General features: G+C 38.8%; 1 protein-coding gene across 2 annotated transcripts in view; it reads left to right on the top strand.

Annotated features, from left to right (window-relative positions):
* LOC138190738 (two pore potassium channel protein sup-9-like) overlaps window positions 1-27,188 on the top strand; it is a 1,051,447-nt gene that overhangs the window by 257,996 nt on the left and 766,263 nt on the right. The gene's annotated exons all lie outside the window — the stretch shown is intronic.

Here is a 27,188-nt window from a genome sequence, read left to right as displayed (position 1 = left end):
GACTCCGAACTCTGCTTGTTCTACGCTCAACCAGCCAGAAGACAGCTTTGTTATTACCTTGCTCTCGTTTTGATTTATCCTTCAGTTACCTTTCCTTAGTAGATAAACAAGCAGAGTTTTGGATAGAAACACCTTCTTTACCGACCAAGCCGCCTGTCCGCTGACCAATCTGCCTATCCGTGCATCCCAGACGCAAACCCTTGAAGGTTACTCCCACTCTCGTAAGATAAGACGTGCTCTGCCGACCGCTCGTCGGTACGAGAATCTCCCAAATGACCGTGATCGTCGGTAAACATACCTGAAATTGCCGTGGTATTACCCCTTGTGGGATAAATTGTTCTCTTTGACGGTAAAGAAAATTATGCCATCGAGCGGGATCGATAACTGCATTACCGAGCGCACTCCGTGAATCCTCAGGCGTTCGAGCGGACCCCGTGTATCCTCGGACGTTCGACCAAGAATCCTGGCACGTGTCAGGTTTTGAGAGCTTCCAGAAGGTTCGAGAAGATTCTCACGGCCTTGAACGAATCTAGGCTGACAAACAATTCGTCCGACGTATTTCGACTCGACTCGAGCGGCATGCGGTCAAAGGATTTCGGTGCGACGTTGAATTCTGAAAGACCCGCTCTGGCCTTGAACGAATCTCAGACAAACAATTCTCGGAATCTTCCGGTGCGACGTTGAATTCTGGAAGGTTCTGAAATTTTTATGCGGCTGCTTCGACCCTGAACGAATGTAGGCTGACAAACAATGCGTTCGACAAGTTTCGACTGTTGTCGCAATCTCGAAGCTTCTGTCGAAATAATGTGTGATAGGTAAAGGATGACCAAACAATTTTCGGATATCAGATGTCTTTATTTTGATTATTGTAGGATCACAGTTTTACCATACTGACGCACGCGTGTACTTTTTTCGGTCTCCACAAGAGAAGTGGAAGCAACCTCACTCGACTACACGGCCGTAGTACCGGTAGGCTAGACACACGTCCCACACATTCACTCTAGCTCTCTTGGGCAATCGCGCGACATTCAAACGGGCAAAACATGTCTCAACATCGACTTGACAGCGAGCGGTCCGGGACCGTGAGAAAGAGCTTCTTTGACCCTGAAAGATTCTCGGAAACTTAGACTGACAAACCACGAGTTCGAGGAGTTTCGACTTGACGACTTGTTCACAGACCTGAACAACGAATTCAGCGTATTCTTACCGGCACGGATTGTGCGACTGCTGAACGAGGACGAGACCTAATATCAAAAATTGGTGCAGACGATGGAGAAGGAGTGATTGCTCTTGCAGTATCTGGGCGGCCAGTACGGTCAAATTGAATTCAAAGATGCGTCGATTCTCGCCTAATTTGTACACCGTACCTGGACAACGTGTGCAACGTCTCCTTCTTACCAGCATGGACCGTGCGACTACTGAATGTGATCAAGAACTAATTTCAAAAACTTAACAAAAAAAAACTTTCGAAGAAGTTTCCAATTATTCTACGTTTCATAACCTTTAAGAAAATTGTATACATTTTTTCACAAACTTTTATTTTTTTCTGCTGTACATTAACTAGATATACTACTACGTTGGATGCTGTTGTTTACAGTTCTCTGAAACATTCAATAATTTTGGAAATTTAAGATATGATGTATCACACACAAAAGTATTTATCAAATTTGTTCTAAAAGTTGCAAAATGATATCTTGGAAACGTAAGACATGTATGTATCACAAAAGTTTCAAGGTTTACGTTTTCAAAAAAAGCTAAAAAATAAAAAAATAGTAAGCAATGAAACCAATTAATCGAACTTGTTATAAAATTCATGAAATTCGTTGTATATTACTCTTCATCTTACACTTTCTGGAATAACCAAGTGCCATTTCCCTCTCTTACCAAGCGGGCTGACACACCCGCTTGGTGAATGAGAATATCGTTCCGGCTCCCATCCCCGTAGGCTGTGATCGCGAGTTGAACCGCTCTAACAAAGAAGTCTCGGGGCAGGTAGTGGCTCCATTCTCCCGGCACACGCACTTTGGATAAAATGTATACGTACTCCATTTTCTGAAAAAAAAAATTATTACATGGCTGAAGTCTTGATTATTGATCACAGAATGTTGTAAAAAAATTAATATTTTTGCACAACTCACCGATCGAAATCACGATGTACGACAGTTTGAAAGCTCGAGGTGACGACGAACGTTGTTGTTTTTTTCTTGAAGATAATCTGAAAAAAACGCACCCACGTTAAATTATTTCTATTCACACAAGTAAAATCGGAAATTGTTCTACACTCAAGGTAAAAAAAAACTGTATAAGTGCACTGATTTCAATCAGCCACCTTGACAGTTTGAAAGCTCGAGGTGACGACGAACGTTGTTATTTTTTTCATGAAAATAAACCGAAAAAAACGCACACACATTAAATTATTTCTATTCACTCAAGTAAAATCGAAAATTTTTGTACACTCAAGGTAAAAAAATTGTATTAGTGCACTGATTTCAATCACCCACCTCGACAGTTTGCAAGCTCGACTGCTAATGAATTCATCAGACCGACGGAGCACCTCACTTTTCGTACAGCTTCGTCATATGTTTTAGGTTCACAATTAAACTAATACCAAATCATAAAGTGGTTGACACTTGTCGGTTACGTTTGCAGGATATATTCTTCTCACTCTGTCCTACTGCACTAGTGCGTAGACCTCGAAATCGTGAAACTGACACCGTGGGGCAAAGTGAAACATCCCCATAACGCTCCTGGAGAACAATATCTACTAAGCCTATCACAGTTCCATGTATAACTCTAGCGATTAGTTCAGTCTCACAGATCTCTCTCGTACATGAGGCGTGCGAAACTTCTTCGCCAAGTTCCAAGAACTGCCTTGCCATCTTCCACGCGCTGCAGGTTCGTTCGAGAAATAGCTTGAAATTTTTTTCGCTGAGGAGTATTGCATATGGTTGTTCACGAATTTTCGGCAATGTGTGAGTTACGTCGTTGTTTACCTATAAAAGGAACCGTGCCAGCGTAGAGCGGTCATTCTAGAGCAAGCTTTGCAACTGTATCTTTGCAACTCTATCTTTGTCAAGTGCGTAATCGAAAAAAGAAGAAACAAACATGGATTCCGAAAAGTGTTTGAAATTAATACAAATCATGAAAACGGCGTTCAAGATTTTAACTAAAAAATCATCACCGGCAGAGATTGCAAAATGAATTCGATTCGGAACCCAAAATACCAGGCTTTTGAATAAAATCTTACGCAACAACGCCTCAACGATCGGGGAGAAGACAAGAATTTTGACTACAATTGGAATTCTGAAATCGTTGACAGTCAAATTTCAACAATTTCAAAAAGTGGGTGGCAGATTACGAAGCCGACGAAGAAGCGATCGAGTACGGTGGGAAGATTTGGAGATAGCTTTCGAGAGCCGAATTCGAACGGGAGCCATTATCAATCTGCGGCATAAAGATTTGAACAGGTTTCTGGAAGATACGAAACACCTCGTCGTTGCAAGACTGAAGAAAATACTACGAAAAGTGGGAAGTTTAAAAGCAAGCTGTGTCTTGTGTCGTAAATTCAATATAACGGAAAACGCTGAACTTGTTGAAGAAATGAAATATTCTAACACCAGAAACCAGATCATCCTCCAGCCAGCTGACATACACGGGTGGTTCGAAGAGAACGTAAAGCAAAAAGTGTTGGCCAAGGTGGAAGATTTTCAAGAGAAAGATTCTGGTTGGTCGCTGACTGAAATAATCAATTTGACTGTGAATATCAACAAGTACGTGCCACTACAAGGCAGTGTGTTCACATACACACCACCACCCAAAGATATTCAAGATAAGAAGGCCGTTGTCAACATCCGTAACAGCGACTCATATTGCTTTCTATGGTCGGCCACCGCAGCCCGATTTCCAGCTAACAACAATCCCAGCGAAATCACTTCCTATCCGCATTGCAGCACAGTGCTACAATACGACGGTTTGCATTTTCCAATGTCCTTAGATCAAATTCCAGAATTTAAAAAACTTAACGGTCTTTCAAATAACGTTTATGGTATAGATTGTACGGAAAAACAAAAGCGCAGTCAAAATGTATTCATTTATTTCAGCCGAAACAAGTCTAATAAACCTACAATTCATCTTTTAGTCTTGGAGTCTGATATTGTTGACGGTGATAATGATGATGATAACGATGGTATGGAAAATTATAAAAGAAATGTAACACATCATTTCGCATGGATTCCGAATTTATCGCGGTTGACAAGTTCTCAAATTTCTAAACGTAATGGTCGTACTTGATTGTGTGATAGATGGTTGACTTATTTTCAATCTGAAAGGTGTTTGTTCAAGCACAATGTAGATTGCATGAATTTAAACAAAACCGAAGTTATCTTACCAGCAGAAGAGGACACGATTCTGAAAGTTGAAAATTTCAAACACAAAGAAACCGTTCCGTTCTGCGTTTACGCAGATCTTGAATGTTTACTGCAGCCCACTCTTAAAAGTTTTGGGGAGAATAGAACAATTTATCAGAAGCATCTTCCATATAGTATAGCTTACTATTTACATTGGGCGTTTGACGATTCGCTTTCAAAATTCAAAATTAATCGCGGAGAGACCTGCATCCAATGGTTTACAAACGAGTTCAAGGAATTTGCACATTCGTTAGAGGAATATTACAAGACTGTTGTCCCCATGAGAGCACTAAATTGCAATCAGATCAACGAATTTGATTCATCAACGGTCTGTCATATTTGTGAAAAACCGTTTATACCCACAGACGTGAAACATCGTGATCACTGTCATTTCACGGGAAAGTACCGTGGTGCTGCTCACCGCAGCTGTAATCTAAATTACCAAAATTCGCACACTATCCCAGTGATATTACACAATCTGTCAGATTACGATTCGCATTTTCTGATCAAAGCCCTGGCAACGTCATTCGAAGGTAATGTTAAACTTTTACCCGTTAATAAAGAAAAGTACATTTCCTTCACTAAATTTGTTGGGGGAACGGATGTAACGTTCCGTTTCATATATTCGTACCGTTTCATGCCTATCAGCCTCGATAAATTATCATCGTATCTGGACGATTGTCAAAAAACAATAACACGTAAATTCTGCAGTAGCTTGAACAAATTTCGGTTATTGACTAGGAAAGGTGTCTTCCCGTACGAATACATAGACAGTTGGGAGAAGCTCGAGGAGAAACATTTACCAGCCAAAGAATAGTTTTATTTAAAACGAATGACCGGGATATATCAGACGACGATTACGCACACGCGTGCGACGTATGGCGAACTTTCAACGTTACAACTCTGGGAGAGTATTCGGACTTGTACTTACAGACGGACGTGTTTTGACTAGCCGACATTTTTCAAAAATTTTGACAGAATTGTTGGACGACGTACAAACTGGACCCATTACACTATTTTAGAGCGCCCGGTCTGTCGTTTAATGCAATGTTAAAATGTACAGGCATCGAACTCGAGCTTCTCACCGACATAGATATGGTTATGTTTATCGAAAAAGGTATTCGTGGTGGTGCGTCACAGTGCTCAAACAGATACGGGAAGGCTATCAACAGGTACATGGGGGAGGCATTCGATCCTGAGGTCGAAGAATCTTATCTCATGTACTTTGACGTTAATAAATTGTACGTTGCGGCTATGAGCTGTGCTCTGCCGTGTAATTTCTTTGAATGGGTGTCAGATTTCAGAGAGTGCGACGTTCTTGCCATCCCGAACAAAACGGAGTTTGTTTACGTATTCGAAGTCGATTTGGAATATCCTGAGGAGTTGCATGAAACTCATAAAGATTTACCATTGTGTCCGAAGCACTATGTACCTCCGATTTCAAACTGTGGATATAAAAGAGGGAGTGTGGTTTTATGCAATTAATATTAAAGTAGTTTATTAGAGTAAAATGTCTATTTACATAATGCCAGTGCGGCATGTCCTATTAACAAGGAGTTCAGGAGTAGAGAGAGCTAGATTGTGTCCTAGCGCGTACGGTCCCGCGCGAGCTCGTCTCGCTACACAAAACTATCGCTGGCCAATAGATGGCTCGTCAAGTTTCATTCTGGCCAGTAATCAAGATTATGAATTTGTCTATATATTACAACACGCCTCCTTAAATTTATAATCTTGATTCTAACATAATTAGCATTACTTTGGAACTTTTTAATCACTCTGAGTTCTTCTCGATTGTTTATAAATTTTATCTTATCTAGACTCTTAGTTAGCATATCCGCTATATTTGAATTTGACTCTATTTTTACAATGTCAATTACTCCATTTTCATAATTTTCGTTTATATAATGATATTGCACCTCGATGTGCTTTGAGTTTTTTGTAAAATTTCCAAACTTTGCTTTCGCGATTGCGCCTGAAGTATCTTCATATATTGTTATCAGTTTATCAAACTTTACATTAAACATTTCGCTTAACGAATTTCTAACGAACAAAATTTCTGTTGTTGCTTCTGACATAGCAGTATATTCTGCAAAAGTTGAACATTTTGTTACTGTATTCTGTTCATGAGTTTTCCAGAAAATCAAGTTTTCATATAATCTTATTACAAAACCCGTTGTAGATTTTCTATCTACATTATCTCCTGCGTAATCAGAATCTACCATGCAATCTAATATTTCACAATTTATATTATTGTAATATGTTAGTTTTAAACCTTTGGTCTTATACAAATACTTTAGAATTCTCATTGCATATTTGAAATGTGTTTGGTCGAAACAACTTTGATATCGACTTGTGCCTGTGCTGATATACAATAATTCGCCGATTAAATTTCTATATTTTATATTTTCATTGATTTCATTTGCTTGTTCTAATTCAAGATTTGTCTCCATCGGAGTATCGTATAACATAGAATTTTCTAAATTGTATTTTACAGCCAATGATTCAATATATGTTTCTTGACTTAAAGTCATTTTACCCTTATCTTTGTTATAATCAATATTCATTCCGATATAATCTTTCCTAGATCTTTCATTACAAATTTTTCCATTAGACTAGCTTTAACTTTATTTATTTCTTTTTTATCTTTGCAACAGATCAAAAGATCATCTACAAATACTAATATATATATTGGATCTTTGCTTGTATTTTTCACATATAAACAGTAATCATAATTACTTCTTACAAAATTTAATTTTTCGACAAACTTATTGAAACAGTCATACCAAGCTCTTGGACTTTCTTTTAGACCACTAGGGGCTTCGCCCCTGCGCGCTTCGCGCGCCAACCCCATCTCGGCGCTACGCGCCTCACTATTTCCTTACGCATTGTCTAGTAGACAGGCGAATTCCTTCATGTTGATTTGATGACAGGTCTGCACTTGCTGTCCACTTCAATTCCTTCTGTGCTTACTTTTCTTTTTTTCATCAATCTAAGCTTCCATTCGTTGGTTGAAAATTGGTGTTCCTTCTCTCTTGATATCGATCTATCTCCTTGACTTGCTGAATTATCTTTGCTACCGCTCTGCCCGTTATTCTCCAGAATCACCTTCTTTATATTATTTTTTTTCTCTATATTTGTGTTGCTGTTCATTCCGAAAAACACCTCTTTCTCTTGTGGTCAACATCGATCCTGGTCGTCCTCTTACCTGGTTATACGAATATTTGATGGATATTATTCTATGGCTTATTTGGGTCTTCGCACTTACAATTTTATTTTCCTCTTTCTTTTGTGATACTTCCGACCATCCACCATCTTCATCGCCTTGTCTGCTGCTTGAAACTCCTCCTTTCTCCATTGTCATCGTAAATCCCGGCTGTCCTTTTGACTGTTTGGTGATATATTTAGATTTACTATTATTTGATTGTTACTTTTCATACTTATTACTCACTATCTGAATTTTATTTTGGTTCTGCAAGACATCAAAGTGTCCACTGTCTCCGTCGCCGGTGAAGAGTAGCGAGAATTGTGTTTCATTTTGTGATCCGATCCGGTGTGGATGAATTTGTTCTTCGCGATACACGATTGAACATATCTTAAAAATGTCCGCAGCTGCAGCTAATTCTGCTTCTCCCCCGTATATTCCATTTTTATTCATATGTGATTTGTAATCACCAGGTGACCTAATCACAGCACCGTTTGACTCATTACCTGTAATAAAACCCGCAAATGTAGACCAATTATCCACTATCTTTGAAACGATACTCAGTCTCACCTCTGCGTGTCGATCTTGAGTGCCGTATACACGATACGCCAACGCGCGAAAAAGACAATTCCCGTCGGGAATCATCTTGATAATTTTCGTTTGCATGTTCATTTTTTGCGCGTTAGAAACAGATACCTATAAAGATATTTGTCAAAGACTGTCATAAACAGCCGATGACAGCTGTCAAAGGGTTTGCTAGATGCTTCTGTTTTGTTTTCGGGATCTCACCCCACCGCCAACTTCATGCGTATACTATTGTTATTATAATCTTTTTTATACTATTGTTATTATAGTCTTTTTTACTATTGTTATTATAATCTTTTTCTACCTGTTCATTTGTTTGAAACTTTTTTATTAGATAGAGAGATAGAGTGCCTTTTGCAATTTACAAACTTCATTGTCCCCTGTTTCGTAACCTTTTGGTTCGTTTATATACACTTCTGATTTCACAGCGCCATTTAAAAAGGCTGTTTCAACATCCATTTGTTCAATAAATAGATTATTTTTGCAACTGTATGACAATAAAATTTTCAATGTTTGCATTCGACCCACTGGTGAATAAACATTTTCAGTGTATTCCCTTTGTTGGAATCCTCTTGCAACTAATCTTGCTTTATAAACATTATTATCTTTCCTTTTATAGACCCATTTGACATCAATTACTTTTTTATCTTTTGGTCTTTCAACAATTTTCCATGTATTATTTTTCTTTAAACTACATATTTCGGCATCCATTGCTATTTTCCATTTTTTACTATCACTGGAGTTTAACGCCTCCTCGAAAGTATTTGGTACATTTGCATCAACATAATGAACATAAATAAAATGTGATACAGGATTTACGTAGCTGTTTATAGGACTTTTATTTCTGTGTGATGTTCTTTTTACTGTTGCATTTTCATCACTTTCACTTTCAATATCATTTTGATTTGAATTAATTCTAGTTCTATTACTTCTACTTTCCTCGAGAGGATGAGTAGAATGTAAGGGATTGTTTTCATTTGAATCATTTTCATTGATTCCAAACGCTCCCTGATATGAGGTTTTAGATTCGCTATTTTCCGAATCGTTATCGCTTTCTTCATCAAGTTTTTCCGAACATATTATTTTAGTATTTTCTTCAACAATTTGTACATGTCTAGCATTGATTACTCTATTAGTTACCTCCGTATTTGCAATTTAACGATTTTTTAAATATGCTACTGTTTTCATAATTTCTGGCCAATACCTTCGATGTATTTTGGCTTTTCGCATTAGACATCTACCTATGTCCATTGCAGATCTATTATATCTTTCCGCTACTTCATTTAATTCATGGACGTAGGGTGGACATGGTAACAATTCAATTCCTTTGGATTTAACAAAATCATAAATTTCGCGATTTAAGTATTCTTTGCCATTATCACAGCGTAATTTCTTTATTTTTTTATCACATTTATTTTCTACCAAATTTACGAATTCTTTTAGAAAACTCGCTGTTTCTGATTTATTTTTAATACAAAAGATTCTTGTGCATTTACTATAATCATCTACAAATGTTAAAAAATATTTCTCTCCACCGTAGCCAATTGTGCTATGTGGACCATTTAGATCTGTATGAATTAGTTCTAGGATTTCACTAGTTTTTGTTCTGTTATTTTCAAATGGTACATCAGGCATTTTGCTCTCTATACAATTTGCACATTTCATATCAGTGCTTTCGATTTTATTCGGTAATCCATCAACTAATTTTTCCTTCACTAATTTGTTTAAATATTGAAAATTTACGTGACCTAATGCTCTATGCCATTTCTCTTTATCAGTAATTTTTATGGAATTTACATACGTTGTATTATTTTTTCCTTTTGAGATAAAACTTTTCAAAGTGTATAAATTATCTACTTTGTTTGCAACAGCTACTAACTGTCTTGATTCATTATAAATTTTGGCACTTTCATTTTTAGCTAGTATTGTATAATTTGTTGTTCTCTTAGAAAAACTTAATAAATTTTGTCTTATGCCTTCAACGTAATATACATTCTTTAAATCAATTTGTACCTGATTATAATAATTTTTTAGAAAAATTTTAATATTTCCAATTTTTGTAGCTTTCAAATTTTTTTCATCTGGCATTTTAACATCAATTGGAATTTTCAAATCTACATAATCATAAAAGAATTTATCATTTTTTATAATATGGTCTGTACAACCACTATCTAGTAACCAACTTATTTCGGTATAATTGTCGTTGAAACTTGTTACATGATTTACCTGTCTCATTTTATAATATCTAAGTTTTTCTCTGTTGACGTTGTAGTCCGCTGCTTTTGGTTTGCATACCTCTGTTGACCAAGTCTCCGATGAGTAGTTGCCCTGTTGATTGCTGGAATAGTCTTCTCTAGATTGACCTTGTCCTCTGCCTCGACCTCGGTGATTTCCATCTCTGTAATAGCCTCGCTGCTGACTTCGCTGTCCTTGATTGACTTGAGTACCCCTTCCTCTGTTGTTGTGTTGTCCCTTTTTACAGTCTTTCTTGTGATGACCTGGTATACCACAGTTGTAGCACTTATCTTGTGTTTTTGCACCGAATGTGCTGACATTGCTTTTATTGTTTGTGTCGTTCGAATTCAAATTCTTCTCCTTTATTTTGGACTTCAAGTAATCAACGGTTCTTTGCTCTTCTGGTATTACATCAAGAAAGTCGCCAATATAACTGTAGCTTGGTGGCAAAGCTTTGATCAAATATCTCATTTTTTCTGATTCGTCTATCTTTCCTCCAGCTACTTTAAATTCATTTGTTAATTTTTCAAACTCTACAAAAAATTCTTCTATTGACTGGTAATTTGTCAATCTAATATCATCGATTTTTCTTCTGCACATTATTTGCAGTGCTGTTGATTGTGTCGTATACATTTTATCAAATCTTGTCATCATTTCTAATGCTGTTTTGCATTCACCAACGTATTCTAATTGTTTATCAGAGATTGAGCTGACTATTAGCGTTCTTGCTTTTAAATCCATTTCTATCCAATCTTCTTCTTTATTTTTAAACTTATTGGTGATATTACTAACTGCTGGATCTTTACACCTTTTGTATTCCAGTAATAACATTATTCTTATTTTCAACTTGAATAATTTGCCCCGTCAAAAATGGGTATCATAATATCTTCCATCTCAACTTGCTGAGCCATTTTCGATTCACTTATACTTATATTTTCGTATATTAAATTTTCAGAATAACAACTTTCTTAGCTTCTTCCAAATACACTTGACGAATTTGATTTCTTGTTTGATTTTCTAACTTAATATCTTTGACTATTAATTCGTGTTCTTGATTCACTATCTGTTTTATCCACGAAAACATGTGCTTTACTTCAAAATGAATTTGATCTATACTCGCGCTTCATCACTTATTTCACAGTTGTTTCCATTTTTAGTTGAATTAACACTTCATCTTCTTGCTTGCGCGTATATTCTTTTACTTTAAATTTAAACCACGGACCTCTGCTACCATGTGGATATAAAAGAGGGAGTGTGGTTTTATGCAATTAATATTAAAGTAGTTTATTAGAGTATAATGTCTATTTACATAATGCCAGTGCGGCATGTCCTATTAACAAGGAGTCCAGGAGTAGAGAGAGCTAGATTGTGTCCTAACGCGTACGGTCCCGCGCGAGCTCGTCTCGCTACACAAAACTATCGCTGGCCAATAGATGGCTCGTCAAGTTTCTTTCTGGCAATCAATCAAGACTATGAATTTGTCTGTATATTATAACACAAACAATAAACAGCCAAAATTGACGCCCACGCTATTTTCCAAAAAAAACTACGTTGTTCACTAAAGCGTTTTGAAACAATGCTTACAATTAGGCTTAAAATTACTCAAAATTCACAGAGTTCTCAAATTCAGGCAAACCCCGTAGCTCAAAAAATATGTAGATTTGAATACCGACTTGCGGAAAAAATCTCACAACGAATTCGAGAAAAAATTTTACAAACTGATGAACAACGCAGATTTGGCAAAACAATGGAAAACGTGCGAAACTACAGAGATGTTCGATTGGTCACCGAATGGGATGGACGGTACGGTGCTAGAGCTACGATGGCCAAGCCTAATTTTCACAGCTGCACCGTTTTCGACAAAGAGATGGTTATCGTCGAAATGAGTAAGACGTAAGTCAAATTGAATAAACCATCGTATGCAGGTTTCTCCATCCTGGATCTGTCTAAAACATATATCTATGATTCTCATTATAATTATATTAAACGGAAATTTGGCAATCGAGCAAAATTAATGTATACGGATACCGACAGTTTGATTTACAACTTCACCGTCCCCGACATATACGAACATATAAAGGAGGACTTGCATAAATTCGATACGTCTGATTATCCGCTTGATAACGCTTATGGAATGCCTCTAGCGAACAAAAGAGTCCTCGGCTCAATGAAAGATGAGAATAACGGGAGAAGAATGTTGGAATTTGTAGGATTAAGAGCAAGATTGTACGCATTCCGAGTCGCGGGAGATGAGAAAGACAATAAACGTGCCAAAGGTGTCAATGGATCAACGTTGAGTAAATTAACTTTCAACGATTATTTGGAATGTGCTTTGAAACGTGAAAATTTGTCTACAAATCAGCATTTGATAACAAGTCAAAAGCACGAGGTTTACACTGTAGAACAGCAGAAAGTGGCACTGAGCTGGAACGACGACAAGCGGATCGTGTTTCAAAACACAACCGACACGCTTCCGTGGCGCTACAAGCCTGCTTTGTAACTACCGTATCGTAATATCTGTAGGACCTAATTTATAACTGTACCATAATGTATAAAATATATATTATTATGTCGGATAGTGAATGAGAACGCTCCGAAATATAAAAAATTGTACAACGATGCATATGTCTGTCGATTGTCTGAAAAATAAGGATGCATACTTGTTATGTATCGGGTATAAAATAAAGAGGTACATACGTTTTTACAAAAATTCATTTATTCAATGTTACATGTCAGATTCGTTTATCCAACTGTTGTGTGTATTGTCAAAACCTAACCATTTAACATACATTCTTCTTCCACGCTTCTTGAGCACCTTCTCCACCAGATAGATATCCGGATGTTTAACCTTGAGGAGCTCTTGTTCGTAGAAACCACCAGCGATGGGTTGATCTCGGTAGTCTTTGAGCTTGTACGTCGCAGGATGAGTATTTTTAACTCGACTTATCGTGAATATTTCAGTCGTCCAATTGGGAGTGTAACCTTTCTCAAAGATGTTTCTGAATTTGCTGATTCGAACTTTGTCACCAGTTTTGAACTTTGCCAGTTTGATAGGTTTCGCTCGAGGCCCTACGCCTGACGTAATAACAGCCGTTTGTTCTCAACGGTGACATCCGACGGTTTCATTGGTATGGTTCGGTGTTTGGCGTTGTTGTGAGTCGAAACCAAATCCGATAAGACATCAAGCCACTTGTAGCTTCCTTGCATGCTGAACCGTGTCCACATTTCACCTTTCAGCGTGCGATTGAAACGTTCACAGATCGAAGCCTTTAAATTACTGTACGTGGAGTAAAGTTTGATTCCGTAACGTGTCATGAGCGATTCAAATTCCGAGTTTTAAAATTCCGTTCCTCTGTCGACGTGTAAATTTTTCAGTACCCGTCCTTGGACAAGTACAGATTCCATTGCCTTCGTAACATCATCTTCAGACTTGCTCTTTATTGGTACAGCCCACGCATACTTTGAAAAGATATCAATGACCGTGAGCATGTACTTGTAGCCTTTGTTTCGTCCAGCGTACGACATTATATCAACAAGATCCACCTGCCAGGTCTCGTCGATGCCGCGCACGTCTACACGTCGACCCGGGTAATTCCGGCGTGCAGGCTTATGCAGTTCCGTCACCATTGCTTGCTTTTTCTCGTTCATATTCCAACGCTCTTAGTCTGGTGTCTAATTTGAAAATGATTTCTGTGTTCCGAATCGACAGGTCTCTGCCTATTTTGAAGTCTGTGTAGAAGGTATCCAAGGCTTTCTCCGTGGTGATCTCCAAAGCTTTGATCATCTGACCGAGGTTGTCGATTTATTTTTAAAGCGAGTTGAATTTTCGTCTCAAGATTTTCAAAGTTACAGCATTGTTCAGCTCTGCGGGATCTGGGACATTGCAGTCTCTTGTTCCGTACATGTAATGTCTGTCCGCTCTCATTTGAAACCCCACACCGAGGGCCGCGAGTGCTCGCAGCTCTGTTTTTATTTAGCTGACGTCCAAACACGTCGACGCTCATCTCGTAAATGATCGCAGAGTCGACGAGAATTGGCTAATAAATGATTCCGGCTACCCGTAATTCTTCCAGAATCGATATAATTTTGTTGTTACGACTTGTATTCCCAGCCGCTTGAGATGTCATAAGCAAACGAAGACGTTCCACGAAATCGTTAGCGTCGTCCCAGAAAATATAATCTGTTCTAACACCTTGTCGAGTAACTAAAGCCTGAGGTAGCAGAACACCTTTGCCCATACGCTTCGACATCTGTGACGATGATGATACGCCTTTGCCTGACGTAGAAATATTGAGCAGCTTAGCAATTAAACGCTTGAATTTGGCGCTCTGAGCGTTTCGGATAGACTCGGTGGCGCTATAGTACTTTCTGTGAGCATTTGTTGCGAGAAGGATATTTCTGTAATTCTTCTGTCTGTCTGTAAAGCACGGTCTTCCATACAGGTCTGGTAACTAGTAGGGTGGGGAATGACTCAGATAATGAGGCAAAACCGTGGTTCTCGACTTCGCCGTCTGCAGCGCTGCCCCCTCGGGGTGAGCCAATTATAAATCAGATTCGAACAGCTGATTTTTCGGAATCGACAATCCTGAATAACACTCAAAAATGAAGAAAGATGCGAATAAAAAATGATTGAGATGTTTACTAGCATTCCATGGCGGGCGTGATAATTGTTTTATTTTAACGGAATCCTCAAATGTTTAAGTCAATGAAATCTATAAACATCAAGCGAGGGCTCACAACTTTTGCGACAGTTTGAGATCATGTGTAGATGATCCACGATCTTACATACGACCGTGAGATGATCTGACTGCTAGCGTCGTGGTAGAGGTCCTACCTACTAACAAGGAAACGTTTTCAGGTGTCTCCCTCCAATTTCGATGAAACTCTGGTATGTTATAGAGGGTCAAAATCGATGACATACGTATTTTTTTTTATCGGCCCAAAATCACTTTAAATGGGTGAAACACCCTTCCAAAGTTGACCACCTCCCAAGATGATTTTTCTGTTTTGCATTCAAGGAGGGGATTTTGATAACTAATAATGATAGTAATAAATACCTTGTCAAAAGTGATAAAAAACACACTTCAAATATTCTCAAGAACTCTTTATTTTAGGGGTTAACTTGTATGTACAAAGTTCATTTTTTACATTAAAAACAAGATGTTCATCAGAGTTCAATGAATCCAACAGCACTGTGCAGAGCATGCAAGAATACAGAATACGTGCTTTCAATTTTTTCCCAAAAACTGAATTCTTATCGACTTTTTTCCCAATATTGCGGATTATGTCTAGTATTTAGCCATTAATCATTGAATAACATTGTTTGAGGCTCGCATTCATTCTGGCATCGGTCTCTTATCATTTTACTGTTTTATCATTTTTTTTCAAGAAACGTAAATATTTTTCATTTCAAGCAGACTATCAACTACTCGAAAATTCGATGTGTGTCACATGTAAACAAGTCATATATCTACTTGAATTATTTCTATGACACAGATATTTTCTTTAACCATTACGCGTATCTTTCGGATATTTTCAATATGAAAAGTCGTGAGACCGTTCAGTGCTTGTTAATACGTTAATAACAGAACTTCGAGCAGTTATTGAATTTCTTCTCACGTTTACAATGAAAGTGAATCCAATAAACGTTATTAAAATTCTGTGGGCATCATTTGAGGTAATGAATATACCCGAGTCCCCGTTAACAAATGATGAACGTGAAAAAGTATCGAACTTCGAAAACATTTTATTACAAAGCATGACAGAATATAATAGTGTGGAAATGATTGAGGAAAGGTCTCTTGACTTTGAAGAGCCTTACAAAAATCGTGAAACGTTCGCAGTGGAAGACGCAGATTTTCAGGTGCCTCCGAAGGACCTGAAGATAGCTGTTCCGAAGATGACGAACCTTTAAGTTTCGATTATAAAAGAAGAGCTGTTGAATATTGGAGAAGTGCAAGGACGAAAAAAAATCGCTCAATTGATACGGTTCGTCATAGATATAAAAAAGTCAAATCAGTACGACAATTGCGTCGTTAGGCACACCAAATCAACCAGGGAGGGACATACATGGAAAAATTGGCTCGCATATCAGAGTATACATTGCAGAATATGAAAAATGCCATTGACGCAGGCTTGATTGTTCATGATACGGATCTGCGAAGATGGGCTTTACAGGCCCAAGGACTTATCAGTCATAAGGATTTTCGATTCAAAGCATCGCCAACGTGGTTACTTCACTTTAAGAAGATCCATCGCATTACTAGCAGAAAAATCAATAAATTCGTCACGCGAAAATCAGTGGAAAATAGTGAATATTTACACAAGAGTGCTGAAGAATTTTTGAAAAGAGTTGAACCTTATATTTCCGAACATGGATTACAAAATAAATATAATTCTGATCAGAGTGGTTTCCAAATAGAGATTCATTCTGGACGAACGTTAACAAAAGAAGGAACTAAACAAGTGTCGTGCATAGTACAATCAGTAACTTAAACAACGCACAGTTATACTATACAGTCTACAATTTCAGCGAACGGAAAATTATTATCTCCTTCATTTATTGTTTTAAAAGAACCATCCGGAACGTTCGGACCTATAGTTGAACAACATTTATTCAGACCGCCAAATGTTTTCATCACAGCTTCCAAATCAGGAAAACTTACTTCAGGTATAATAATTCTTGTTTCGCGCTGCATATATTCAAACGGTATTAATCACAATGATTCATTACAGAGCATTTCAAGATGTGGTTAGAAGGAGTGTTAATCCCAAAAGTTGGACCGAAGAGTCTACTTCCAATTGATTCTTGGAGTGGGCATTGTTCTAGAGTTGTGCAAGAGACAACACCCCTAGACAAAAAGTTGACGACTTTATTGATACCGAAAGGAACCACTGGAAAAATTCAACCTCTCGATGTTTTCGGCTTCCGTATATGGAAAAATTATATTCGTCATTTTTCAGACACCGTAGTTCTTCTCGATTATGATTTAAATTTACATTTAAGGAATAATATAATAAAATTACAGTCTTTAGTTCACAACCAACTGTCATCTCCGCGATATCATAATTTGTTTCGTTATGCGTGGGATAAAAGCGGGTTCATTGCAAAGAAATCTGATGAATTTGATAACCCCGTCGATTTTGCATTTGGACAGTCATCTCATCCGAATTGTGAAATCGAAGGTTGCACGAATGTCGCAGTAATCAGATGTTCTTGGTGTAAAAAATCACTTTGCCTACAGCAGTTTTTTGATGAATATCATTATTGTACCGACTATCATCCATAAAGCGATTTATAGATAAACTTGGAACTTGTTTTTGTTTAAAGGGTGTGGCTACGGTAGAGGAAGTAGAATCATGTGCATATTCAACAATTTTGTATTATATAAAAACGTAATTTATTTGCAAAACTATTTACAGGTGTATTCAGTGTATGAATCAAAGTAACAAAAAAAAAATTTCTTTATTCATTTTTTCAATGCAAAATGGCTTATAATCACTACTTGTTGTTTGTTTATCTTTTTCCTAGCCCTTACCCCTCAAATATCTGTGCCATAGAATTAATTCAAGTAGAGATATGACTTGTTTACGTATGACACACATCGAATTTTCGAGTAGTTGATAGTCTGCTTAAAATGAAAAATATTTACGTTTCTTGAAAAAAATGATAAAACAGTAAAATGATAAGAGAGCGATGCCAGAATGAATGCGAGCCTCAAACAATGTTATTCATTGATTCATGGCTAAATACTAGACATGATCCGTAATATTGGGGAAAAAAGTCGATAAGAATTCAGTTTTTGGGAAAAAATCGAAAGCACGTATTCTGTATTCTTGCATGCTCTTCACAGTGCTGTTGGATTCATTGAGCTCTGATGAACATCTTGTTTCTAATGTAAAAAATGAACTTTGTATATACAAGTTAACCCCTAAAATAACGAGTTCTTGAGAATATTTGAAGTGTGTTTTTTATCACTTTTGACAAGGTATTTATTACTATCATTATTAGTTATCAAAATCCCCTCCTTGTATGCAAAACAGAAAAATCATCTTGGGAAGTGGTCAACTTTGGAGGGGTGTTTCACCCCTTTAAAATGAGTTTGGGCCGATAAAAAAAATACGCATGTCATCGATTTTGACCCTCTATAACATACCAGAGTTTCATCGAAATCGGAGGGGGACACCTGAAAACGTTTCCTTGTATGTGGGTGATCCTGGTTCAAATACCATTGTAGAACTTTTTTTCCAATTTCGATTATCCATTTTTTTCCGCTGTACATTCATTGGAGTTGTATCTTTTCTTTTTTCTCTCTAATCATATTCTTTCAAGTTGATTGCATCATCCGTTGGTTGGTACGACATTTTTTTCCTAATATATATTTATTATCTTTCCTTTATTTTCTCAAAAAATTTTCGGCTTAAATAATATTGTTGTGTTGATATGTCAGTACTTTGAATAGTATTTTTTTGCTCTCTATCTGTTGAAACACGTTTTTTTTTCTTTGTAAAAGATCTATTCAATTTAATTTTTTTCAATTTTACCATTTTCCACATACTAAATTTCGATAGCAGACTTTTTTGTTAGTTGTACAACTGCATTGTTATATTCTATCAGTTTATTCTGAGAATAAAGACCTCGAAATAAATAAAATATACGAGGATAGAAAAAAGGAAAAAACGCACTTCATACGATTGAAAGGCACTGTTTTTTTATTGATTCGTAAGTTTGGCGAGTTTATTTTTTACAACAAATCGTTTCTGCTGTTGCTGATTCTGTTGATACGCAAATTGACGCATCCTCATCCGAATATAATAAAATATTGCGTAAGATAATATTTTGGAAGCATGCTCAAAACAGGGAAAGGTAAAATTGTATGTTTGCAACACTTCCTCCACCGTTAAATCAAAAACATGTTTTTCTTGCGCGTGTTTGGCAAAACATGACTCGACATGAGTAATTAATTTGAAAAAATGGGTGTTGGCATGGATTAACCGCCCCCGGGACTTTTCGTCGACAAGCTTCAATGCTGAACACGAGTAGTCAGTTCTTCTTCGCGCAGCATTTTCGCACTTTTCACACCCACCATAACGTCGAAGAACTTGTCTACAGAGATAGCCTGCAAGGGTGGAAAAAATTGTTACTGAAAAACCATGCAAACACAGAAGTGCGGTAACCTTGGAAAATAGAAGCTGTAAGATACAAAGGTTGAAAAAAAAAGATGGTGTCCATCTGTGAAAGTAGACTCTTAGTAATACTGTATTAATACCCCCTGCTGAACTTTGATAAAAATCGGAGAAGACGACCCTAATAAAGAAATGGTCAAACATATCAGAACTCAGAATATAAAGTCGCCAAACCTGTGACATAATAAATTATGCAATGAAGGACTCGTGGATGGGAATAGTCATGGTCTTGGAGCTCATCTATCTCCCAATCTTCGTACTCGATTAATTCGTCGAGCTTGAGCTGCAATTTTTTTGCAATTTCCGAAGATTTGAACTCGGTACGACCGTAACTTCGAATGAGATCATAAACCGATACCAAAATTTCAGGAGGCTTCCTGTCACTAACTGTACAATTGCCATAAATTGGCGGCTTGACTACACTATAAACCGACAACAGTTTGTATAGCTGTAAAAAAGTTGAACAACTGGGTTGCTGCCTGAGGCTTGACGGATAGTTCCGAAAAATTTCTGGAAAAACAATAAATAGGAATCAATAAGGCGAAACGAGATGTGAAGTCGCCTTATGCTTAAAAATACATCATTGTATTGCATGTAAGAAAATGGATGATTCGAAATTACCTCCAAGTTATCCTGATTAATTTTTCCAGCAAGAATGTACTGAAAATTGTACTTCTCGATGAGGTACCAACAAAGGCCCATGGTGGAATGAAGTGACAATCGTAACCCATTTGCCGTGTTTAGCGTGAGAAACTCGTCACTTATCACGTCTCCTTTGATCATCGCTCGTTCCCAATTGTCTAACCAATCCAGAGATGATTGTATAATCTGTAAAATGTTCACATTAATATCTGCAGTTTCATGTTCACGTCAGTATCGTTGTATTGGGATTGCATTATTTTTTCTTTCTTTCAGGATATTTATATAGTATCATTTCCCGGGGACGTTGCAACAACGTGTACTGGGATTGCTTTTTTTCAGGCTATTTTTAGTATTATTTCGCAGGGACGTTACAACAACATGTGCTGGGATTGCATGTTTCTTTTTTTTACTTACAATACTTGAAATGAGAAAAAAGATTTATTGCCTTGTAATCATTGGAATCGGGTGTTAGTCCTTGATTAGGCACCTTGCGATTGAGTGCGTCGAAGAGATCGTTGAAACGTTTGCAGAACTGGATCGTTTCTTCGCAACCACCGAAGTCCTCATAGTTTTGACCAAGATAGAATCTCAAGCCATCGGCAACGGAATTGCTGAAAACCTGTACAGGAGTAAAAAAAACGTGATGATTCGGAATACTTGACAAGAAATTGGATTGAAAATTTCGATGCTCACCTGTGTTGCTATTCGCACTCGCATTTTACTAGTGTTATCCGGTGATACATGACGCTTTGATATTTTGGGGCACACCCGCAAAGTCCCGGCGAACCTTGTGTCCGCGTCGAGCAGATTTTCAAAATAGCGCCACTCGACATGACTTTCATGTTTGTTAATCTGTAATAAAAATTATACACATACAGATTTATTTGAGACCTTTGTAAAGTTGTAAAAACGAAAAACTTTGTGCTCATTGCAGCATCAATCTTACCCGTAACTTTCCCTTATTGTACAGACGATTGCGAACATTTTTTATAAGATGAGGTACGTCGGAAAAAACGAACACTCGTCTCTCGTCGTCCAGTGGATGTGTGAACCACGTTTTGTTATTATCGATCGTCCTGTTAATGCCAAGTAATGTCCCCATCTTCGTGTTAGTGTGGGCACCGTCGGATATTATCCCGTGAATGTTTGCGCCGCATTGCTCCAAAAGAATAATCGCTTTCACCATAAGCTTTGCTAACTCTTCGCCCTTAACAGGATTTTTGGAAGCAAAGACTGCAATCGGCTGAGTGAATTTATCAGCAATCGGTTGAAACAGTAATACCAGTCCATGTGTTGCGAGATCGTCGGCGTTCGTAGCAACAGGTCCCTCAGACCCAAAATCCGTCAAACCAGAATATGTTAGATTCTTGGCACAAACTGAGACCGATTTCCGCAAATTAATTTCGTCACAAACTAATAATCCGTGACGTTGCATCGGCTCTTTCGACTGAAATTTCAATTTTAGCAACTCAGAAAACTTTTCATCGAAGCCGCATTTCGAATCGATGAGCGAAAAATAATTCCGGACAGTTCTCGAACATGGAAGCGGAAGGATCTGATTTTTTCTCAAGAACTGGTAACAACTCGGAGATCGGATTTTCATCAACATGCACAACATGATCCAGTCTTTGGTGTAACGTCGACCTCGGAGATCTTTCAGCTTTGCTGCTGCGAGTATTTCCTGCAACGCTGTTTTTTGTGCCTCCGCTAGCTTAAATTGAACATACCGTTCTTCGAGTAGATGCTCCTTAATTGCCGTGAATTCATCCTGCTTCTGATTCACACCTCGGTCAGCAGTTTTATGCGTCTCGTTCGACGATTTTTCGCTCGCCTCTCACGGTTAATTTTCAAATGTATAGCCTTCAACTTTTTGCCATCGATAAGGTTCGACGGCGTCGAGAAACGTTTTATTCCAGGGCAGCTTTTGTAACGAAAATCTTTTTGTCGCAATGTTTTTTTGAGTCGAGCAAAAGGGTTGCATGTTTTCTTTCCGCCAATTCTAAAATACGTCGATGACCGATTGATGTTCATATTGTCTTTGTACGTAGTACCAGCCTCAGTAATAGTGACATTTGCGTCTCCCAATCCATTGCAGACCCGGAGCATATCGAAATCTCTGACGGTTTGTGGCAGAATGTGAGGGTCATTCAGTTGTTGTGGAAGTCCTGATATTTGATGTGCCAAAGCCTTGCCATGGACCGCATACTTAATTTGTCCTTTCTCATTAATGACAATCCCTTTGTGAATCACAGATACATTTTCATTTATCGCGATCTGGGACATCGACAGAACTTTTGGTTGCATTGATGATTCGCAGATGCTCCAAGCATTGGGCAAAGACACTTCACAGTCTCCGTTGAAAGTTGTGAAGTGTATTTGGGTTCCACTTGCTATAGAAAACTTTATATGGAGACCTTCGCTTGTGAAATCTGACTCACATTTTTTGCTCGTCGCATCCGCAAGACAGTGATGCTGATCGGCTCTATACGTTGACTCAAACTTTTCTGAAATTTGTTTCTCTTGCGTACGGAGGAGAGACAAGTCCATATTTTCTTCGACGAATTTTCCGCTAATAGCAAGTTCAGTTGCGTCAAGTGGTTTATCCACGGTCTTTGAAAATTTATAACGCTGTATATGAATTGCGAACACTTGATATTAGTCCTCAGCATTGTTTTGGTTTTGTTGCATGCATACTTACTTTCTCTGTCAGAGTCGTGATGATGTGCTGGAATATCGCCACCAAAAATTGATGGGACGACCGAATTAAGTAGTCGAGGACATTTGTACGGTATCTATAAGAAAATCGACGCTTGTGTTTTAAACGTGGAAGTTTTTTACACTTATCGTCTAGTTTTGGAGCATAGTAAGGGCATAGTAGTTTAGAGAAAAGTATTTGGAGCATACTTTGTGGGAGATGACCACGAGAACGGACTATAACTCTTTAGATTTGTGGCCCAAACGTCCATACGGAAATATTCTACTTACATCAATCAGAATTGGTCCATCTGGCCCTCGTTTCACCAAATTTCGCACGATGCATCGGGACTCGAAGTGACGTTCGCAAACGTGTTGCGAAGGCTTCAGCTCTCGAATTCCCGGAATTGCCTTTTCCCATTTTTGACGCAATTCTTCATCCAGTGGAACTTTAAACACGGACTACTTTCCACTGTCGTTCTTGAACGTTTTCCAGCAGTTCGGGACGATGCAGGCTTTCAGCATTTCTCAACGCGGATGAATCGTTTTTTTACACCGTTTACACACTTTACACTGAGTTATGAACTGTCAAAAACTTCGATGCGTAGGTTATCTTATCGGTATATATCTATATCCATCATACCCCGGGCCAATGGTGCCCCTAGCGGATAGATAGGAAACAAGACCGTGTGCCTCACTAACGGTGACACCCCCTACCACTCAAAAGTGCCGGAGTTACCAGACTTGTATGTAAGACCGCGGTTGCGAGAAATATATTTCTGTAATTCTCCTTGTCATTGCGCGTAACGTGAGCGCTGTTGGGCATCTTTTTGAACAGCAGCTCCAGAAGTCCCTGAGTTTTCGGATAAAGCGTACCGCCTATGCGAACAGAATTGCGCTCGAAGCTTATCGGTGAGCCACCATCCATCAGCCCGGCAGTAGAAAGACTCTGTACCCCGTACACGGCATCCAACTTGTGCTGTCTTTGTTTATCGTTGAGCATCACAAGATATTCATTTTCTGATCTCGCCGAAGATTCTGTGACAGTTTGATCCTCTTCGTCTGCAGTTGCACAGGAATCTTCTGCTTCCATTTCTTCCTTCGGCTCATCCTTCGCGTCAGTTTTGAGTTCTTCCTTCACCTCTTCCTTGACAGGTTTAGTGCCTCGAGAAACATTGACTAATTCCTGCAGCGGGGTTACCACAGGTTTGATGACATCCTTCATTGTTTCCTGCAGCGACTTTTTTCCCATCTCGAGGATTCTGTGCTTACGACAAATCGCATTGCTCGCTTGAGCGATACGATGCAAGACTTCTTTTTCCTCACGAATTTCCTGCATGTTGACGCAACTAGTTCTGGAAAGCTACCGTTTTGTCGCCTTCGAAGATCGTGTATTTTATTCTTCTGTCATGTTGATAAAATTGTCAAATCCCTTCTGATACCGACCATTACCGAGCTCTCCATCCTTGTCGATCACTACGAACCCATATTTGTCACCGTTCCAGCATGCCGTACAAAAGTCTTCACACTCTACGTACGACATATCGGTATTTACATGATCGTTGTATACATGTCTCAGATTCATGTCGTCGTGTTCGAATAAGACCAGCAAGTTGGTGTTGTCGCGTACGAGATGCTTACGGATTCGAGCGTACGTCTGACAAAGATAGAAACAGTCGACATCGTGATGTCTACCCATGCAAAAGTACGCGCGTATGTTATCCTGCTTCTCGCACGCTACGTCATCGAATACCATGATCGAGTTAGGTTGCGCCTCGTTCGGTGCAATGACGTGCTCATGCTCGTTGAAGGGGAAATACTCAACACCGTCGACATTTTCGAACACTTGACTCAGAAACTTGTATTTCGGTTGATTGAGAGATTTTGAGTAAACTTACAGATTTTCGAACCTCAAACCGTTTGGATACATTATAAGCGCAAATAATGCGTTGGTTTTGCCACAGTTAAATGGCTCGCAGAATACCGCAATGTACACCACTCGGCAACAACTCGCCATGACGTTTTTTCCGTTTTGTACTCTGCTGCGTAAATTTGTCAAAATTCATCACGGGCAGCTTGGTCGATTGTGTCTCGAACCTCATCTCGAACGTGACCGGCTAGATTTTTTATAAATGCATCGTTTATAACAACTTTCTCTTAGTCGCAGAGCGGACATGATTGTGCACACACGTGATCGTAAGCGATCCTCAAAAAAGCGATCAAGTGGGAAAGGTTTGGTAAATAGCATTATCAACAAACTCCTGATCGAGTTGCATGTTCCCGGTTACCAAGACTGCGGTCCTGGTACGAAGTTGACGAAAAGACTCGCGAGACGCTATTCCCGTATCAATCCTCTCGATGCAGCGTGTAAGGAACACGATATAGCGTATTCGGAAAATCGTGAGAACCTTGAAGCTAGAAGCGTCGCGGATAAAATTTTAGCCGAAAAAGTCTGGAGACGGGTTCTCGCAATGGACGCAAATTTGGGTAAGAAGGCAGCCGTTTGGGCTGTAGCTAACACGACGAAGGTGAAATCAAAGTTGGGCATAAGGTGTCGAAAACCAAAGAACGTTTCCTTGAACAAAATCATACGAGCGGCAGAACAGTCTATGATTCGGAACAACGACGCGAAAACGAGCATGAAGTCTGCACTCAAAGGTGCTCGAGAAGCTGTGAAAAAAGAAGGCGGTAAACATAATGTCTAATCACCGCGCGTTCTACCGGTACCCTCAAAAGGTGGCGGATTTCTACCTTTGCTCATACCTAGTTTTGGCGGTCTCAGCGCTACGGGTGCGTTAGCGAGGGGTGCTGCGGGTATAGCAAAGGCTGCAAACGATGCGAGCGCGGCTAAACGAGAATTGGAGGAAAGCAAACGGCATAACAAAACGATGGAAGCGATCGACTTTGGTAAAGGTCTCCATCTCAAACCTCATAATAAGGGTTTCGGTCTTTATCTTTCAAAAAACTAAGTGTGAATTTACCACGCCGAGCGTTGACCAACTGGGATTTGCTGAAGTATGCAAAAATCATGAAAACTCCGTACTTTCGAGGTATCTTTATGCGCAACGAAATTCCCAAAACCGGACCGCATAAAAATGAGACAGCTGTAATCAATCTCGACGATGAAGATGGCCCTGGGACACACTGGGTTGCATATAAGAAACGCGGCAACGATGTGGTTAACTTCGACAGTTTCGGTCATCTTCAACTTCCGTTAGACCTCGTGAAATATCTCGGTGTTGGTAGCGTTAAGTACAGCGATGAAAGCTATCAGGATTACGGTACATTCAATTGCGGACACTTGTGTCTGAAATTTCTAAGCAATGAGCTATATGTATAAACATGACACGTAATTTAATAACGTCAGTCTATCACTCGCAGGCAGGGATGATTTGTTTACATTAACGACATCGGAAACGTCTTCCATTCTCGAAGCGCAATATTTTCCTCCGATCGAACTTGCTCTGAACAAAAATTATGTCCTCGGTCTCGTTGAACTGTTAACCTTCAATTCCATTCCCAACGTTGATGTAGGTCACAATAAACTATACGTAGCTGATAAGATAGTCACTATATCCACTGGCAGCTACGAAATTAAGGATATTGGAAAGTATGTTTAGGACGCGTTAGAAAATACCAACATTGAAATCAGTATGAAGCCTAACTACAATACGTTATGCAGCGAAATTAAATGTAACCATATCGTAAATTTAGAACCTGACGATTCTATTGGTCAGCTTCTCGGATTTACACTGCGCGGTCTTGGCAGCTAACCAAAGTCACCATTCGGACATGCCTGTAGCTATTCTCAAGGTCAACGTGTTGCGAGTCTAATGCAGCATTACAACGGGTGCTTACGTCAACGAGCACAAAGTGTGTACTATTCACGAATTTTTTCCTATCGTTCCGCCGGGATATAAGCTCGTGGAAGTGCCGTCGCACGTCATTTACCTTCCATTCACCGTCAAGACCATGGATCACATACAGCTTTGGTTGGTCGATCTAGACGGAGACCTGGTTAATTTTCGCGGAAAAGTTATAACTGTGAGACTGCACATCAAATCGCAATAAAAGATTGGTATTGTATATAATAGACTGTCCAAAAAGAGATATATTAGTCTGTCGGCATGTCCCGATCAAGTCAGTCATCGATCGATTACCGAACCGCTAACACGTCGAAACGTGGATTTCCTGACAGCTTTGGGTCTAAAGCTGACACCTTTTGCAAAAGGAATTTC

Source organism: Neodiprion pinetum, chromosome 1 (genome assembly GCF_021155775.2).
Source record: "Neodiprion pinetum isolate iyNeoPine1 chromosome 1, iyNeoPine1.2, whole genome shotgun sequence".
Classification (NCBI taxonomy): domain Eukaryota; kingdom Metazoa; phylum Arthropoda; class Insecta; order Hymenoptera; family Diprionidae; genus Neodiprion; species Neodiprion pinetum.
Note: the sequence above shows the minus strand (reverse complement) of the source record. Positions and strands in the feature narration are given on the sequence as shown.